The sequence below is a fragment of the Pollachius pollachius genome, assembly GCF_949987615.1.
Source record: "Pollachius pollachius genome assembly, chromosome: 4".
Lineage (NCBI taxonomy): Eukaryota > Metazoa > Chordata > Actinopteri > Gadiformes > Gadidae > Pollachius > Pollachius pollachius.
Genome location: NC_136937.1, coordinates 16,459,199 through 16,475,450, shown reverse-complemented (window position 1 = coordinate 16,475,450; position 16,252 = coordinate 16,459,199). Strand labels below are relative to the sequence as shown.

The 16,252-nt window shown below is 40.6% G+C and overlaps 1 protein-coding gene across 1 annotated transcript in view; it reads right to left on the bottom strand.

Annotated features, from left to right (window-relative positions):
• Nucleotides 1–16,252, bottom strand: part of LOC307074205 (netrin receptor UNC5D-like) — a gene marked incomplete at both ends in the record, with an annotated part of 176,739 nt that overhangs the window by 131,388 nt on the left and 29,099 nt on the right. The window lies entirely within an intron of this gene.

Genomic DNA, 16,252 nt, shown 5'->3' with positions numbered 1-16,252 from the left:
TCTTTGAGTTTTTTCTGTTAATTTTTCTGGTTTATTTTTTCTCACGTCGCGCCCCCCCTGAAGAACTCTGGCGCCCCCCAGGGGAGGCGCGTCTCACAGTTTGAAAACCACTGGTTTAAAGGGTGAGTTGATTTTTTCAGTTGAAAGCAGTTGTGCTTGGGCCTCACAAAGTGTTGGGGAACACCTTTGTGTTCTTTCTGACTAGAAAGTTGTTGAAGGTGGGAAGTCTCTCTAAAACACAAGAGGTCTGAACTTGTGGCAAATTTTTCACTGAGTGGTATTTTCAATCAGCGACAAACTGAACAAGCGAGGTCGACAGAACCCCTCTCACGCGATCCTTAGGAACCCCATGCGTGGGTGGTTGCAAAACCTTTACCACCGTCACCACTGCTCGCATCACATGGTAGAAACACGTAGGTGGAAGTTCTCCTGCTAAAATGGGGGTTTATAAAATAATAATGCCAATGCGATCGTGTTAGCTGTTTTGTTTTGCTGTTTTGTTTTTTATGGTAGTTTGTAATTGTTTGTAATATTAGATTCTGGTGAACCATTTTTGATCTCAACACACTATTTGTTTTGCAAGTCTCTCTCTCGTGTGCATACGTGAGCGTTTGTGGAGGTTGTGGGGTGTGTGTTGGAGGGGGACTGGTTTCTTTCTATCTAAGGTTTGGTTTTTTTACATAGTTTTTTTTTCACTTTTATTTTGTATTATTGTCACAAGCACGCTTGAGCACTGTTTCAAGGTTTTTAACAAATACTGCGGCAGCCAGCGAAAAGCTGGTTGTTGGTTGTGCCAAAAAATTAACACGTGTTTGAGAAATCTCTCGCGCCGGCATGGCGTTAAGGTGCCGCTCGGCGTGGAGTTTTCGGTGGAGGAGTATGGTTTAGCGGCTAGGGAGGTGGTGGCCTGTGATAGTATTAAGGCATTGTCCAGAATGAATGGCGCTATAGTTATGTTTCTAGACTCATAGATAAAGTTAACACTCTTGTCGAATGAGGCATCGTTTTGAGAAACACGCAAACTACTGTTTTTCCGCTTTATAAGCGATGACCCTTTAGAAAGGGAACTGTCCTGTCATGGGCAGTTTGTGTTGGCTATAAAGATGATGTCATTGGGTTGTAAATCGCCTAAACTAAAACACGCAGTATCATTCAGGAGACACGTTTATATGATTTTAAAGGCAGGAGGATAAATTGAAATTGTCTATGAGGTTTAAAATTGATGGGTTTTGATTAAACAATTTATGCGACTACAGAAGCAATGAAATTCTTCGGATGTGGTCAGGCGGTGAGAGCCGGTGGAGCCGGTGGCGCCGGGGCCGGTTGAGCCGATGGCGCTGGGGCCGCCCGGGCTGGTGGAGCAACAGGCTCTGCCTGAAGCGGCGGGGGGTAGCGGGATGAAAGTAGTCGTTGGAAATCTGGAAACGGAGCAGCAGGCTGAGGCGGCAGAGACAGATAACAGCAATGCACCTATTCGTTTTGAAATTGTGACTATTTCAAACAGTGTTGATCCAAAGTCTGACGAGCAAACTCAAGAGTCTCAAAGCATTGCAGAAGCAAGTCATGTGGACATGACAGAGGATTCGTGGAATGAGGATCAAATAATGGTACAGGAGGATGGTACGCTTTTTAAAGTTCCACCTACTAAGAGAAAGCAAAAAAAAGATAATAGGAAAGGGAAAGTTACTCCTGGACCTTCAAAAAAATGAACAATTGAAGATGACATAGCAGGGTCAACATCAGATAGTGAGAGGGATTTCTCTGACTCGTCTCTTCCAGAAAGACTACTTCCAGATGGACAGGGGAGACAGGGTTATAGTCTGGATCAAGTGAGAATGTTATTGGGAAAAACTACAGGCAAAAGAGACGTTGCTGTTGAAGATTATTTTCCTAATCGTTTGCTGTTAATTGCGACTGTGAGGAAATTAACTGTAAATAATAATCTTTTGAGCGGATATAGGCCTACACTATTGATACTTTGACCCTTTTTTTCAACATTTGTTATAACCAAATGTCCTGAATACAAAACAATTGCTATTGCTTTTACCCAAGACACGCATAGTAGCAGGGACATTGAGGTCGAATGGCAGAGAGAGTGAGGTGGTTAGGTGGTTTTTAGCCATTTGAGTACAGCATCTGGGGGAGATGCAATACTTTTTTCAAGTTCATTTTTACCAATTTCTTTTGATTATGAAGAAGTTGTCAGGGGTCGACTCCTAAAAGTCACTGCAAAATATGAAAAAAACACAATAGTGTTTTTAAATATTTACTCACCAGTTTTGCAGAGGGATAGATTAGTGTTTTTAGATGAATTATCAAGTACCTTAGAAGGCTGCAACTCTACCTATTTTTTAATAATAGGCTGTGATTTTAACGGCACCATTAGCGATTTGGACAGGAATCACACTGAACAACATCTACAGTCAAGGCGAATTTTAAAGCGTATTGTTGAGAGCTATGATCTGGAGGATGTTTGGCGTTCTAAACACAGCACTGAAAGAGAATATTCCTGGTCTCACTGCAAAAAAGAGCTGAAATGGGACAACCTATTACAATGCAGGAGCTAACAGTTGCACTAGAAGGCATGAAAAATGTCAGGGCACCAGGGATCTATGGCATTCCATAGTTTTTTAAAGCCTTTTGGTCCTTTCTAGGGGAAGACCTTCTGGCTGTTTTAAATGACAGTATGAAGAAAGGCTGTCTTCCTCTTAGGTGCAGGAGAGCTGTCCTCACACTACCTAAAAAAGGTGACCTCTGTGAGGTTAAAAACTGGAGGCCAGTAAGTCTATTGTGTACTGACTATAAGATTATCTCGAAAGCATTGGCAAATCGTCTGAGAGACTTGATGGATCAGGTTGTGCACATAGACCAGTCCTATTGTATCCCTGGCAGATCGATTAGAGATAACATTGCTTTAATTCAAGACTATTTGGAGATCTCAAACTCATAGGATCTCCAGTTTGGTTTCATTTCATTGGACCAAGAGAAGGCATTTGACCGGGTCGAGCACCAATACCTGTTGAAAGTCTTAGAGGCTTAAGGTTTCTCCCCTGGTTTTATTGCTACGGTGGGTTAAGCGTCCTTTTAGCATTGGCAGGGGTATTTGAAAGGGTTGTAGTGTCTCGGGTATGCTTTACTCAATTGCAATCGAACCCTTACTGTGTAGGCTTAGGAAAGTGCTGAGAGGGGTCAGGGTAGCTGATGGTATTGCTCCTTATTTTCTCTCTGCATATGCAGATGATGTTATTGTAGCTATTAGGGAGGATAGTGATGTTCAAACATTGACCCATATTGTGGAGCTTTATGGGAAAATCTCATCCTCAAAAGTAAAATGGGCTAAGAGTACTGTGTTAATTGTAGGAACATGGCAAAGAGAAATGCAGTCCCTTTTATGGGCCACGAATGGCATCAAGTACCTAGGAGTTCACTTGGGCAATGAGTCAATGGTCATAAAGAACTGGGAAGGAGTGGTGGAAAGAATGAAAGGAACTTTTAAGAAATGGAGATGGCTCTTACCCCATATGTCGTTTAGGGGGCGCACCATTATTGCAAACAATCTTGTGGCATCTGTATTATGGCATTGACTTAGCGTTTTAGACCCCCCAGCTGGTCTTTTAGCAAGGATTCAGGGCATTATTCTAGATTTATTTTGGGATAAGTTGCACTGGATACCACAAGATGTTTTATATTTATCTAAAGAAGAGGGAGGGCAGGATTTAGGTCACCTTGAAAGTAGGAAGGGAGCTTTAAGACTGGAGTTTTTAAAAAGTCTTCTTTATGCACCACCAGACTTACCATGGAGGCCCGTTGCAGAATTTAATTTTAGGTTGAGTTGGGAATTTGAACTTTGGTAGGGAATTTTGTACCCTTGACTCATCTTTCTTTAATAATAAATGTTTGCCACTTTTCTATGTGAGTGTTTTTAAAATGTGGAATATGATGGATATAACTGTTTTGGACTCTAATCCATCACTTCACTGGCTTCTAAGAGAGCCAATTCTAAAAGGAGCACGGCTCGAGATTCCCTGGCAACCTGGATCTCTAATCGGATGTGGTGTGGTGACAGTGAAAACATTTGTACAACTGACTATAGCTGACACAATGGCACTGTCTGCCAAACTGGAGATCCACTCGATTTGCATTGCGGAACAACTTCTTGCAAGCCTTAGGAATACTGTATCAGAAGAGGAACATAAACTACTTGACTACTAGATTGGTGTAATGGACTGAAGATACCAGATCAAAATGATCATTTTCCGAGGTTGCTTTTAAGGCCAAACTAACAGGCTCTGAGGTGCTGAGCCCTCTTCTCGAGGTGGGGAGTAAGAGGCACTTGACTGTATTAAGGGGAACATTTGCATAAAGTGTGTGTTAAAGCTGTGAACAAAGGGAAACTAAAGACTAGAAAGGATACACCCTGGAGAGAACATTTTAGGGTTAAAGGACAGACACAACCTGCCTGGGGCATGTTGTACAAGCCACCGTTGACCAAAAACATTGGTGATCTTCATTGGCAAGTACTACATGGGATAATTGCAGTAAATGCTTTCATATCTATTTTAAACCCTGCCGTTTCAGCTACATGCCCATTTTGTTCATGCAGAGAGACAATTTTCACCGTTTTTTATATTGTTGCAGATTGACACCATTATTTACTCTGCTTGGTAGTTTGTTGAAATCCTTTGGAGAGAATTTTAGCGAGCAGTTTTTTATTTGTGGTTTTTTCATATGGCAAGATAAAACAGAAAAAAGGGAGATTGATACATTTTTTGTTTGGGCAAGCAAAACTTGCAGTCTACTTTAGTAGGAAGCAGAAAATAGAAATTGGTCAAGCAAAAGGGTGTGTTGAAACTTTTAAGGGTTTGGCAAAAGCAAGGATTCTACTAGAATTTAAGTATTATGAAAAGATGAAAGATCTAGATTATTTTAAAAGCATTTTGGATGTTGATGGTGTTTTGTTTTCTTTTGTTGGTGGTGAGATACATTTCTTACATGGTATAGGATAATATGTATGCATTGGAAATGCTTATTTAGCTTTAAAAAAATGCCATTGTAAATTAAGAAATGTTACAATAAAGGTATGTTAAAAATCTCTCTCTCTCTCTCTCTCTCTCTCTCTCTCTCTCTCTCTCTCTGTCTCTCTCTCTCTGCTTTAACAAGGGCCCACACATGCAAACACGCACGTTTCAATGGAATTCACTGCCATTAAATATACATCCTCTTTTGATTACTCTCGTAATTCATTGGTCACCTAGAGATGGGACAGCTGTTTGCTGCTATTGACAAATGCCACTATGACAGACTAATAACATTATATACTAAAGTATTCTGCTCCGTAACTCTTTGAGAGATACACGCACATGCACACACACACACACACACACACACACACACACACACACACACACACACACACACACACACACACACACACACACACACACACACACACACACACACACACAGATACTCTCTGGCTCCCTCTCTCTCGCTTGCTTATCTCTCTCTCTCCACTTCAGCTACATGCCGCTTAGAGAGAGTTCTGAATGGTATATATATATATATATATATATGAAAATGAAATGTCATTTAATTCTTCCGCAATCTAACATAAAAAATGTGTACTATATAGACCATCAAGATAACTTATGAAGAGAAACTTCTTTCTAGGACATGTCGGCCAGCAAAATATTGATTTAATATTAGAGCATGATCATGGGAAAGTACAGGCAGCAAAGTTACCAAGGATACATTCAGTGAGACAATGGGTGAACAAGATTCTTATCGTATATTGAAACGTTTGCATTATAGGTAGGGAATACACAGGTAAGTGGGAGTGACCATAGTGGAGAGTTTAGGATTGGCAGGAGAGGCCAAGTTAACTGCAATACACTATGGGAGAAGTGGACATGTCTGCAAGTCTGCAAGCATGGCTGCAAGAAGGTTAAAGGAATCTACAAAACAAAGAGGTAACCCCTCTTGCCCACTGCATCCGTCATCGGACAGATCCCATTGACTCTGAATGGGGCGGAGCTGCAATGCATTGAGGATCCATCTGTTCCGTTGGATCCGTCGACTCCGTCAATAAACTTTTCAGGCATCGACGGATCCGTCACCCAATCAGATCCCGTATGTTCGGGCTTGGCTGACGTATGCCTCTGCAAAGAATACTCCCCCATCCGTCAGCCACGCCTTCCGTCATCCGTTGTCGGACGGTGCAGTGGGTAGATGGTGTCAGTCGATTGGCCTGGCCTTAGTATCAGACATAGTGGCTCCAGTGGGAATGCAAATGTGAACTTTCTTAACCTCACTCAGTTAGAGCGAGTTTCACTCACCAAAAGGTGAGTGAAACTGAAACTGAAATTAAAGTCAGGATTCTGAGATTAATGTCAGAATTCTGAGTTTAAAGTTAAAATTCTGAGAATAAAGCCAGAACTTTTTTTTTATTATTTTTTTTTAATCCTCTTCCGTACACATCCCTGTAGTCGGCTCCAGTATTCAAGTAATATTTTGTCTCTTCTAAGTTATATTGGTACTTCTCCTAATTCTATATGAAGTACTTTAATTGGGGATGACCTCATTACCCCAGCACAAATCCTCAATGCTTTGTTATTGCTCTTTTTTCTTTAAGTGCATTTTAGCTGCTGCTCCATACACCATGCATCCATAGTCTATTGCTGACCACATCAAAGCCCTATATATATATATTAAAGACTGCTCCCCATTCTTTCCCAGCTATTGCCCTCATTAAATTAATATTTGTTGTGCATTTTAGTTCAATAGTTTCCACCTGTGTTCTCCATGTGCCCTTTTGGTCTAGCCAAATCTAGCCATATTTTTTCCAAATCGTTTTATATTCTGTGCATCTTTCCATTTCTTACTTGTTATTTTCATGAAACACAATTTACTTAAAGAAAGCTTGAAACCCCAGTTGTATGACCGATCTTCTACATTTCTGACTGCTTTCTTCATTTTCTTCATCACTATATTAATGCCTCTTCCCCTTTTCCAGATTGCCCCATCATCTGCGTACAAGGCTGACACAATTCTTCTATCCAAATTCATAAAGATATTATTGATCATAATATTAAATAAAACTGGGCTATAAGCGCTCCCTTGTGGAATTCTATTTTCAATTTTATTTTAATCAGATGCTTCTGATCCTACTTTTACTTTAAATCTTCGTTCTGATAGAAAATCTAGGACCCAGTTATAAAATCTTCCTCTAATCCCCATCTTTTTCAGTTTAATTAATAACCCCTCCCTCCACAAGAAATCATAAGCCTTTTCAATATCAAAGAATACTATATTCATTAGCTCCTTCATTTTAAAAGTTTTCTCCATCTCATTGCTAACTTTAACTATAGCATCCTTTGTGGACCGCCCCTTCCTAAAACCATTTTGGTATTGAGCAAAAAGTCGTCCTTGTTCAAGAAAGTAATTATTATTACTTTCTTGCATTATTTGCATCCTTTCCAGGCTTATTAAATTGCAATATTAATGCATTCTCCAACTTTTGGGCATTTTCCCTTTATCATATATTTTATAAGTGCAAAATTTATCTAAGTACTTTTATTGGCAGTTCTTTGAACATTATGTAACTTAATTGGTCCTCTCCAGTAGCAGTATTACTAGCTCCATGTAGTACTATAACCAATTTATTCATTGTTATCTCAGCATCCATTGCACTTTCCTCACTATCTTTCTTTATATACACATCCCTATTTTCCTTCAAAATGTCATTTTTCCTTTGCTTGTGTTTATCGTCTAAATGGTCACCACTATGCACACTAGCAAATGGCTTTCCTAGTAAGTCTGCTTTTTCTTTATCTGATATTGCCAGTATTTCACCATTTTTTATGACTTGGTCTTTTTTCTATATCTAGCTTCACATCTAATGCACATATTATTGGGAAATGATCGCTTCCAATGCATGAGTTACTTTTAATACTCAATTCAGCAGATGTTGCAATGTTATTAGATACTAGCATAAGGTCTAAACGGGACATTGTATTAATATGAATATCAATCCGTGTACCATTTCCATTATTTAGGCAAACTAGCTGTCTTATATCCATTATTTCTTCCACTGCTTCTCCATTGCTATCAGTATGTTTACTTCCAAAAAGGTTATTATGAGCATTAAAATCACCACACCATATTTCTCATCTATTTCCTTGCTTCTTTATTATACTATCTAATATTTCTGGGCATAGTACTCTGTAAGGATTATACAAGTAAACTACTACCATGTTGCCATCTGTTTTATATATTTCAATTACTACACATTCTATTTCTGTTATTGTCAATATTCTTCTAAAGGCCATCCCTTCCCTTACAAATGTTGAACAGTGCCGCCTTGTCTTCCAATCCATCAGATCTTACTGACTCATACCCAGGTAAATGAAATCAAGGTGAGGTCGAAGCCAGGTTTCCTGAATGCAAACAATATCAGGTCTGACTTCTGCTTCTTCTATAAACCTCTTAAGTTATTGTCCATTTGCAATCAAGCTTCTAGCATTCCACTGCAAGAGAAGGAAAACCATTATTATATCAACTATAATGGAGGGTCTCTAAGTTATCATTTAGAAACCCTCCATCATTACTTGCTCTTAAAATACCATGAATATCTTCAGCTTTCAAGATCTTTAATGCCCAAAAACTCTTATGCAGATTCTACCACTATCTTGATTCTGTCACTTTTCTTTTCTTGCTGTACTGCCAAATTAACAACTTTGCATATGAATGCTACAAAGCTCTTTTTGTTAACCAGCATGGTATCTTCCTGAACAATACACTTAGGACTGCACGTCTTCTCAGGGGGGGGCTGACTTTGCTGGTTGGAGTTTCTTTAGGTTTGACCTCTGGGGTACAATATCACTTTGAATAATATTTCCACTGATGTTTTGAACAGACTCATTTATCCTTGTTTGCTTGCTTTCATTTGCATTAACAGTATTTAGGACCTCAGCATATGATACTTTATTAATGATCTTAATTCTCTGCACTTCTTTGGCTTAGCTCTGTACCACACATCCAGCAAAAGCCGCACTATGTTCCCCTCCACAATTACAGCATTTAATTTTAGCATTTTTATTGCACTTGCCATACTCGTGCTCCCGTCCACATTTTGCACATCTCTGCCTCCATTTACATTGTTGAGCTGTGTGTCCCATTCTCTGGCATTTGAAACATCTCAAAGGAACTACTTTATAGTTAACAACCAACCAATATGGATCTCAGAAGGCATTGATTTATCAAAAACAAGCAGCACTGATTAGCTATTTTGTTAAACTCCACTTTTACTAGTTTGCAGTCTTTTAGCTTCAATCACTTTCCCACCCTTAATTTTTTTCTTGACTTCTTCCGTTGACATTTCTTGTGGCACATTTGTAATAACTCCACGCAATTCTGCTGCGATTCCTGGCACATGGACCTTAATCCTTCCACCATCAAGATGAGACATTTTAAGGATCATTTCCTGCTGTTTTGAATTTTCTGCCGAATTAAGAATTCTTCTGTTATCAATACTTTTGCAAATTTTTCTAACATAAAATGGTGTTTAGCGATCTAACACACAATGTTTGGGGTCGACCATCCCATGTATGTCGTTTGCTAGCCCTTTTAAATCCAAGCACCCCTGCTTAATGATCCCCAGGCTTACCTGGGGATTCATGTAAGGTTTTGGGTTGGAGCCAGTAGGTTGCCAGACCTATCACTCCCCTCACTCCTCCCTGCAGTCTGCCACAATATATATATATAAATACATAGATAGTCATCACATCATGCATAATATATATATATATATATATATATATATATATATATATATATATATATATATATATATACATACAGTGGGGCAAAAAAGTATTTAGTCAGCCACCAATTGTGTAAGTTCTCCCACTTAAAAAGACGAGAGAGGCCTGTAATTTTCATCATAGGTAAACCTCAGCTATGAGAGACAAAATGAAAAAGAAAAATCCAGAAAATCACATTGTCTGATTTTTTAAGAATTTATTTGCAAATTATGGTGGAAAATAAGTATTTGGTCACCTACAAACCAGCAAGATTTCTGGCTGTCACAGACCTGTAACTTCTTCTTTAAGAGGCTCCTCTGTCCTCCACTTGTTACCTGTATTAATGGCACCTGTTTGAACTCCTTATCAGTATAAAATACACCTGTCCACAACCTCAAACAGTCACACTCCAAACTCCACTATGACCAAGACCAAAGAGCTGTCAAAGGACACCAGAAACACAATTGTAGACCTGCACCAGGCTGGGAAGTCTGAATCTGCAATAGGTAAGCAGCTTGGTGTAAAGAAATCAACTGTGGGAGCAATTATTAGGAAATGGAATACATACAACTCCACTGACAATCTCCCTCGATCTGGGGCTCCACGCAACATCTCACCCTGTGGGGTCAAAATGATCACAAGAACGGTGAACAAAAATCCCAGAACCACACGGGGGGACCTAGTGAATGACCTCCAGAGAGCTGGGACCAAAGTATCAAAGGCTACCATCACTAACACACTACGCCGCCAGGGACTCAAATCCTGCAGTGCCAGACGTGTCCCCCTGCTAAAGCCAGTGCATGTCCGGGCCCGTTTGAAGTTTGCTAGAGAGCATTTGGATGATCCAGAACAGGATTGGGAGAATGTCATATGGTCAGATGAAACCAAAATAGAACTTTTTGGTAAAAACTCAACTCGTCGTGTTTGGAGGACAAAGAATGCTGAGTTGCATCCAAAGAACACCATACCTACAGTGAAGCATGGGGGTGGAAACATCATGCTTTGGGGCTGTTTATCTGCCATGGGACCAGGACGTCTGATCCGTGTGACGGAAAGAATGAATGGGGCGATGTATCGTGAGATTTTGAGTGAAAACCTCCTTCCATCAGCAAGGGCACTGAAGATGAAACGTGGCTGGGTCTTTCAGCATGACAATGACCCCAAACACACCGCCCAGGCAACGAAGGAGTGGCTTCGTAAGAAGCATTTCAAGGTCCTGGAGTGGCCTAGCCAGTCTCCAGATCTCAACCCCATAGAAAATCTTTGGAGGGAGTTGAAAGTCCGTGTGGCCCAAAAACATCACTGCTCTAGAGGAGATCTGCATGGAGGAATGGGCCAAAATACCAGCAGCAGTGTGTGAAAACCTTGTGAAGACTTACAGAAAACGTTTGACCTCTGTCATTGCCAACAAAGGGCATGTAACAAAGTATTGAGATGACCTTTTGTTATTGACCAAATACTTATTTTCCACCATAATTTGCAAATAAATTCTTTAAAAATCAGACAATGTGATTTTCTAGATTTTTTTTTTTCATTTTGTCTCTCATAGCTGAGGTATACCTATGATGAAAATTACAGGCCTCTCTCATCTTTTTAAGTGGGAGAACTTGCACAATTGGAGGCTGACTAAATACTTTTTTGCCCCACTTTATATATATAATGAAAACTATAATTAAAGCTATATATAATTAAAACTATATATATTAGGGCTGTCAAAAGATTAAAAATTTTAATCAGATTAATCAGAGGGTAGCTGTGGATTAATCACGATTAATCAAGATTAATTACCATTCGTAAATATGCCCGGAATTTCTGAATTTCTCTGTATATTGTTGTAGGAACGGAAAGATAAATGACAGAAGGCGGATGTATAGGCATTTAGCATGTTCTTTTATTCATGAAAAATCCAGATAATGGTTTTATTAATAATGAAAAATAAAATCATACTTAAACATACCACACCATTTTTCAAAAAATTATTTTTCAAAAAAAGTCTCTTTGCAATGCCTATGATCATATAACTTTTTTTTTTAAATCAAACTTAAATTTACCGTCATCCCAAATGTTATGAGCATCTTAGCCATTGATCTTCTTTTTTTTTTTTAAAGGAGTTTAGAATGGTTAGACATTGGTTGAACATTTTCCCTTTTTTAAATTAAGAAACTACCATCAGAATCTGAATCTGAGCACATTTGTAGGAGCAGGCTCATTTTCTTCTTGGGTGGCCCATCTTCAGAAGTTTGTGGAGACCTTCTTGATGATTGCTCATGCAGCATGCCTCCCAGTGTGGTCCACACCTCTTCTCTTTCACTCTTGGGCAGGGACTTCAAGTCTTTAAAGCGTGGATCCAGGGCCGTTAAAAGCTTGAGCCATGCGTTGTTGGTCTTTTCTTGGCGGGAGGCTAGGTCTTCTTTGAATGCTGTCTTAAATCTCACCACATATGCAGGGTCCTCATCAGAGACCTCCATTACATGACGCAAGTGGCAGAGGGCAGGCAGTACAACAGAGCAGGATACATAGGCCTCCCCACCCAGGATCTCAGTTCTCACACACACACACACACACACACACACACACACACACAAACACACACACACACACACACACACACACACACACACACACACACACAAGAGAGAGACATCATTAAGTTATTACAACAGAAGTTGGTAGTTTACAAAAAGGTAACATATCATTTCAATTTAATCAATTACATTTTAATTCAACCTATAGGCCTATTAATAATTAATATGTGGATTACTTACCGACAGGGCTCTAGAAGAGTCTGAAGTCTTTGCAGCTTGTCCCATTCTGGTGGTGTCAGCATAAAGAGTGTGTGCTGCTGTTGGTCAAGGGTGGCTTTTATTGCTGCTTGATTGTGGTTCAGATGCTTGACCATATCAACCGTCGAATTCCAACGTGTTGGAACGTCCTGGACCAGCGGCTCCTGCTGCTGTCCAAGGGCAGCTTGTTGTGCTTGAAACTCCACGGTGTTTGCCTGACTGTGTTTGAAGTGGCCCACAATTTTGCGAGACTTGGACAATGCATGCACAAATCCGCTGTCATAGAGGCTCACGGTGATGCTTCTCTGTAGGATGTGAGCTATGCAAGGCATGTGCTCAAATGGCATTAGTCTAGCTGCAGCTATCATATTGCGTGCGCTGTTGGTCCCTATAGTTGTGACTTTTCCTTCTTTTTCCCACTTGCGCGCTACTGTTAGGAACTGCTCTGCACATGCTTCTGCAAAGTGACGCTCTTCTGTTTTCATTGTAGTTAGCGCAAACGACTTCAGTTCCAATGTTTTAGTGATATGATGTGCATTTACACCCAGGTAATTGTTGTTACTCACAGAGGTCCAGTGGTCTCCTGTCAGAGCGACATAATCAGCTGCACCCAAATTCTCTTCTTTCTTTTTCTTTTCCGTTTTGTAGAGGTCGTGGATTTTAGTCATTACTGTGCCTCTTGACGGTGGCTTGTAGAATGCGTCGCGTGAAGCAACTTGTAACACTTCCGCGAGGTCCTTGTCCTCAACAATATTAATCGGCCGACAGTCTTTTGCAATCCATTTGGCAATTTTTTTGGTCATGTTCTCCGAAATAGAATTACTTAATGCACGGCCTTCGGTGAGCGTTGTCTGAAGCAAGCCCCCTGGACTTGGCCCAGAACTTGAAGCACAGACAAACGCATGCTTAGCGCTGATATGGTACTTTAGGCTGGAAGTGCTTCGGTGAAACGAAAAGTCCTTCTTGCAGAGTGTGCAAATCACAGCTTGTTTATTAAGTGTTCCATCTTTGTTTCGCCCATCTTGTGACTCAGCCAAAACTCTAGAGCGGCGACTAGTGCAGAGCGGCCGCTAGAATTCGCTGTGTGAAATATTGGGCGGGTAATTTTGCGCATGCGTTAATGCGCTTAAAAAATTGAACGAATCCACAAATTAATCACCCTGCGTTAACTCGTTAATTTTGACAGCCCTAATATATATATATGACAGCCCTAATATATATATATATATATATATATATATATACACATCTACTGGAAAAGTGAAGTTGCTAAGCTGCTAAAGGTGAAGTGAGAAGAGGACGAGGATTTCATTGTCGATGAATTCTTCATTAATGGCGTGAATCGTTTCTTTGCGCTGGAGGGTGGGGGAGTATTGGGGGGTGGGGGGCTGAGCACCTCAGGCAGCGGTGCAGCAGCGTGTGAATTGTGGATGCGGACCGTTAGCCTCTCCAAGGTTCCCCTTTTCAGTGCTGTTTTAAAGCACTATGCGAGCTATCAACTGGAAGAAAGTGACAGCACCAAGGCCACAGGATGTACAATGACGGAGCTGGGCACAGCGCAAACACACACCTGCACGCACCAAGATACACACACAAACACAAGCACATAAGCGTTTGTCCGCAAGCCAGACACACACACACACACACACACACACACACACACACACACACACACACACTTTAATTAGCAGTATACAGTCAACACGACTACACAGATCCATTTAACACAAGCATTGTGTGTGATATAAGCATTCACACAAATACATTGGCGAACGCCGTGCTCGTAACTCCCAGGGTTCATAGCCTGTAGTCACATCCAAGACAATATCCTCTTTCACACAAAGAGATGCATCTGAGGAGAATCTGAATTATTCGATACATTCACTGCGATTGTACGCTTTTAAAAGGTTTGGTTTCGTAAGAATGTGCTTGGTTTTCAAGTCAAATCCAATCCATATTGGCGATATTGATATTGGCTAACAACCAAATATGTACATACTGTACATTCACAAGCGTTGTATTGGTGTGTTTTCTGTTTATAAAGTTGGACACAGGTCTTGTTAGGGTCTGCGTGGGGATCTGACCGCTCAGTCTCCTCTGAAAGTGTGGAAGTGGGGATGGAAATAGAGGACGGAGAGAGAAATGGGTTATTTTTCAATAATTCAATAGTGAGAATCCAGATAATGCGACCACCGCGCATCTCCGACGGAAGAGCCACAACGTTGATACAACCCCCCACACTATAGCCCCCCACACTAAACGTGCGCTAGGGCTTTTTATCCGTGTGAAATGTTGAATCAAAGCTAGAGCAATACCCAGGAAGTGATATTTTCAATGAATAAAACATGGCTTTTCACAGGCTCTCTTTCTCTTCACCAAATCTCTGTTCCTCTCTCCCTCACTCTCCCCCTTTCGCTCTCTCTCTCTCCCCATTTCTCTCTCGCTCAATACGATCTCTCTCTCTTTTAATCACTCGGTTTCTCCTTCCATGTGATTGGGAAATAAAAATATCCAGTCCAGTCTTGTCGTCTTCTTTCTGCAGTTTGCATTCTCTCGTTCTCCTCTCTTCTTTATTTATTATTTGGTATTTATTGTAGAACCTTTGTGCGTGGCGCATTTTAAAGAATTAAACCGTTCATCACCTCGTGGTTTATGAACAACTGTAAATCGACTTGGGCGCAACAAAGACACGCCTCACATAGGACATCACACACACTGACCGGGGGAAAGGTCATCACGTCTCCACACCTTTGTAGAAGTATTGTGGACTGTGGAATGTGTTTCTGACTGACATTCAAAATAAACCCAGACTTCCTTCTTAACCCATTCGTGCGGCGCAACATTGTATCTAATAGATACAATGTTGCGCCGCGCAGCAGCCAGCACAAATGGGTTAATCGATTATCTGAAAGAATAAATATGCTGAAACTGATTTCATTATAGTCTCATTAAAATCTAACAATTAAAGTTTTATTTCAGACTTAAATAAATAAATAATGGGGCTATTTGCTTATTGACTTCCAAATGTTGGAACTGGTGTCAATGGGTCAGGGCTGATTATATTGGGTCCCCACTGATTAGCTTTAGAATAGGAAGAAACAGAACCAGATTGGAATTTTTAACGGTCCATTTAGCTGCATGCAGGTGAACTCGTCTCCACAAGATGGAATAACAAGACGGTAATGGGCGATGCTTAAACCACAAACTGTGATGGAATAAATAATGCACTAAATTCTTCATGGCCGTTTGGAGGTGTGTGGACAGTATCAGGTAAACACGCACTACACGTTCACACAAACGCCATTACCGTCCAAGGAAAACAGCAGAAAACAATCGGCGTCACACAGATACAGCTCGACAGATTTCTGTTTAAAGTGACTTTCGAGAGGATAGAAAACGAGCATTGAAATCAAGCGTACCCAGATGACCAGGCAACGTGTCCAGACGCGTTCGTTTTAACGCACACACTATATCCAGTTTAAGTTTTGCCCCAAGGTGCAGTGCGAGGTGGAGGATGAGTCACAAAATACACATTTTGAATCGAATTGAGAACATTTTAAAAATATGAAACAGGGGAGAGTAGCGATTTAAACGGGACGGGACCAGGGACACCTCGGTGGACATTGTTTTAGACCCAGAGCGTGTTGAGCCATCTGACTCCGGATGGTT